Source organism: Triticum aestivum, chromosome 3B, assembly GCF_018294505.1.
Source record: "Triticum aestivum cultivar Chinese Spring chromosome 3B, IWGSC CS RefSeq v2.1, whole genome shotgun sequence".
Lineage (NCBI taxonomy): Eukaryota > Viridiplantae > Streptophyta > Magnoliopsida > Poales > Poaceae > Triticum > Triticum aestivum.
Genome location: NC_057801.1, coordinates 790,069,060 through 790,073,915, shown reverse-complemented (window position 1 = coordinate 790,073,915; position 4,856 = coordinate 790,069,060).

Sequence of the window (4,856 nt, the reverse complement as noted above, 5' to 3'; positions counted from 1 at the left end):
CAAACAAGTCACGTACTTGCTGATACACATCATTGATAATGTCCAAGGACTATCTTTATTCATAAAAACATAGGAAATATCATCATACATGATTTCCTCTAGGGCATATCTCCAACAATGATTACTTGTTAGTATGCTTGAGTATTACTGTTTTTATGTTTTATGAGCTTTTATCTTGAATCATTTGGATCTGAACATTCATGCCACAATAAATAAAATTACATTAAGAATTATGCTAGGTAGCATTCCACATCAAAAATTTAGTTTTTATCATTTACCTACTCGAGGACGAGCAGGAATAAAGCTTGGGGATGCTTGATACATCTCCAACGTATCTATAATTTTTTACTGTTCCATGCTATTATATTACCCGTTTTGGATGTTTATGGGCTTTACTTTACACTTTTGTATCATTTTTGGGACTAACCTACTAACTGAAGGCCCAGCCCGAATTACTGTTTTTTATTTTGCCTATTTCAGTGTTTCAAAGAAAAGGAATATCAAACGGAGTCCAAACGGAATGAAACCTTCGGGAGCGATCTTTTTGGAACAAACGCAATCCAGGAGACTTGGAGTGGACGTCAAGAAGCAGCCGAGGCGGCCACGAGGCAGGAGGGCACACCCTAGGGGGGTGGGCGCGCCCCCACCCTCATGGGCCCCTCGTGGCTCCCCTGACCTACCTCCTTCGCCTATATATATCCACGTACCCTGAAAACATCTAGGAGCACCACAAAAAACTATGTCCACCACTGCAACCTTCTGTATCTGCGAGATCCCATCTTGGAGCCTTTGCCGGTGCTCCGCCGGAGGGGGAATCGACCACAGAGGGCCTCTACATCATCTCCAAGGCCTCTCCGGTGAGTTGTGAGTAGTTTACCATGGACCTTCGGGTCCATAGTTATTAGCTAGATGGCTTCTTCTCTCTCTTTGAATCTCAATAGAAAGTTCTCCTCGATCTTCTTAGAGATCTATTCGATGTAACTCTTTTTGCGGTGTGTTTGTCGAGATCCGATGAATTGTGGGTTTATGATCAAGTTTATCTATGAGAAATATTTGAATCTCCTCTAAATTCTTTTATGTATGATTTTTTATCTTTGCAAGTCTCTTTGAATTACTAGTTTGGTTTGGCCTACTAGATTGATCTTTCTTGCAATGGGAGAAGTGCTTAGCTTTGGGTTCAATCTTGCGGTGTCCTTTCCCAGTGACAGCAGGGGCAGCAAAGCACGTATTGTATTGTTGCCATCGAGGATAAAAAGATGGGGTTTATATCATATTGCATGAGTTTATCCCTCTACATCATGTCATCTTTCTCAAGGCGTTACTCTGTTCTTCATGAACTTAATACTCTAGATGCAGGCAGGAGTCGATCGATGTGTGGAGTAATAGTAGTAGATGCAGAATATTTTCGATCTACTTGTCATGTACGTGATGCCTATATACATGATCATGCCTAGATAATCTCATAACTATGCACTTTTCTATCAATTGCTCGACAATAATTTGTTCACCCACCGTAATACTTATGCTATCTTGAGAGAAGCCACTAGTGAAACCTATGGCCCCCGGGTCTATCTTTTATCATATAAGTTTCCCATCTACTTTTATTTGTATCTTTAGTTTCCAATCTATATCATAAAAATACCAAAAATATTTATCTTATCTTATTATCTCTATCAGATATCACTTTCGCAAGTTACCGTGAAGGGATTGACAACCCCTTTATCGCGTTGGAAACTGAGGGAAATACTTACGCTACTTTGCTGCATCACCCTTTCCCCTTCAAGGGAAAACCAACGCAGTGCTCAAGATGTAGCAATGTGTCTTGCCTGAATCAAAAGTTATATTTGTTCATGGAAGCGTGGATATTGTGGAACTCCCGGGAAACAAATTAGATAATTATCAGATGGAAATGGAGGTCTGTGTTGGGTCAAAATCAAAAGATTTTCTATTCATGAAGGGATTGAGAATGTGGAAACCACTAGAAGCAAAGCACCATTGATGGAAGGCAAGAAAGTTGAATCATCTGTATGGATAGTCACTGTTGCGAGTGATTGGGAAACACCTTTTAATGAGATACTCATGATATATTCTCAATGCTCGGGTAGAGTTAGTAAGGACAAAAGTGATATTTGCTTTATCCCTAACACTCCGGAGTATTGGAGAATTCATGTCAAGCAGTTGTTGGGCATTCCTAGTGAGGCTTTCACAAAGCGGTATCTTGGACTCCCAACAGCAGTAGGAAGGATCACCAGTGGGACTTTTGATCATACTGATGAACGATGTCAAGCAAAGATGAATGGCTCATCCGATAGGAATATGTCATGCGCGGCGAGAGAAACCCTAACCAAATCGGTAAATCCTAGTGATTCCGACATATAGTATGAGCTACTTCTTGTTGACTAAGAAGATTTGCTCAAAACACTCCTCGTACATGGCTAGATATTGGTGGACCAGTTCCTTGGATAAGAGATCATTACACTGTCTTGCTTGGGATAAGCTCACAATACCCAAATGTAAAGACATGATGAGTTCTCATGACCTGGAATTCTTTAACTTGGCACTATTAGGGAAGCATGGATGGCGGCTTTTGACTGCCCCTGATTCATTTTGTGCTAGAGTGCATAAAGGGAGGTATTTCCCAGACCTAGATTTCATGCATGCTAATACCCTTTGATATGTCTCCAACATAGCTATAATTTTTTATTGTTCCATGCTATTATATTATCAATCTTGGATGTTTTATATGCATTTATATGCTATTTTACATGATTTTTGGGACTAACCTATTAACCTAGAGCCCAGTGCTAGTTTTTGTTTTTTCCTTGTTTTTGAGTTCTACAGAAAAGGAAAACCAAACGGAATCCAATTGACCTGCCAATTTTTGTGGATTTTTTATGGACCAAAAGAATCCCCCGAAGTAAAAGAGTTGGGACAGAAGAGTCTCGAGCCATCCACGAGTGTGGAGGGCGCGCCCTACCCCCCTGGGCGTGCCCCCTGCCTCGTGGATGACTCGGAGACCCCTCCTGACTTATTCCCGACGCCAAAAATTCCTAGAAATACAGAAACCCCTGAAAAGAAACCTAGATCGGCAGTTCCACCGCCGCAAGCCTCTGTAGCCACGAAAAACCAACCGGGACCCTGTTCCGGCACCCTGTCGGAGGTGGGAATCATCACCGGTGGCCATCTTCATCATCCCGGCGTTCTCCATGACGATGATGGAGTAGTTCACCCTTGGGGCTGAGGGTATGTACCAGTAGCTATGTGTTTGATCTCTCTCTCTCTCTCTCTCTCTCGTGTTCTTGATTTGGCACGATCTTGATGTACCGCGAGCTTTGCTACTACAGTTGGATCTTATGATGTTTCTCCCTACTCTCTTATAATGGATTGAGTTTTCCCTTTGAAGTTATCTTATCAGATTGAGTCTTTAAGGATTTGAGAACACTTGATGTATGTCTTGTGTGGGACACCCGTGGTGACAATGGGGTATTCTATTGATTCACTTGATGTATGTTTTGGTGATCAACTTGCGGGTTCTGTGACCTTGGGAATCTATGCATAGGGGTTGGCACATGTTTTCGTCTTGACTCTCCGGTAGAAACTTTGGGGCACTCTTTGAAGTTCTTTGTGTTGGTTGAATAGATGAATCTGAGATTGTGTGATGCATATCATATAATCATACCTGTGGATACTTGAGGTGACATTGGAGTATCTAGGCGACATTAGGGTTTTGGTTGATTTGTGTCTTAAGGTGTTATTTTACTACGGACTGTAGGGCTGTTTGTGACACTTATAGGAATATCCCAATTGATTGATCGGAAAGAATAACTTCGAGGTGGTTTCGTACCCTACAATAATCTCTTCGTTTGTTCTCCGCTATAGTTACTTTGGAGTGACTCTTTGTTGCATGCTGAGCGATTTTTATATGATCTAATTATGTTATTATTGTTGAGAGAACTTGCACTAGTGAAAGTATGAACCCTAGGCCTTGTTTCGAAGAATTGCAATACCGTTTATGCTCACTTTTATCACTTGTTACCTTGCTGTTTTTATAATTTCATATTACAAAAACCTATATCTACCATCCATATTGCACTTGTATCACCATCTCTTCACCGAACTAGTGCACCTATACAATTTCCATTGTATTGGGTGTGTTGGGGGCACAAGAGACTCTTTGTTATTTGGTTGCGGGGTTGTTTGAGAGAGACCATCTTCATCCTACGCCTCCCACAGATTGATAAATCTTAGGTCATCCACTTGAGGGAACTATCCTACAAACCTCCGCACTTGGAGGCCCAACAACGTCTACAAGAAGAAGGTTGTGTAGTAGACATCACCCTTCGACTTCCTCTAAACCATGGCAAGCAATAATTGCACGGAGGGATGCATCGAAGGATGGATTGATTACTCGAGTGGGCGAAGGATCCAGAATATCTGTGTGCGTGGATAATTTGATCCCGGATACTATATCTATGAACCAATTTTTAAGCCGGACAATACCACGGTGCAGTTGGTCAGCGATCTGATTGACATTGATAACTGGAAGTGAGAAAATGAGTTCATCCATGAGATTTTCCTGCTGTTGGTGCAATAATTGTTGGAAATATTCCCTAGAGGAAATAATAAAATGGTTATTATTATATTTCCTTGTTCATGATAATTGTCTATTGTTCATGCTATAATTGTATTAATTGGAAACCATAATACATGTGTGAATACATAGACCACAACATGTCCCTAGTGAGCCTCTAGTTGACTAGCTCATTGATCAATAGATGGTTATGGTTTCCTGACCATGGACATTGGATGTCATTGATAACGGGATCACATCATTAGGAGAATGATGTGATGGACAA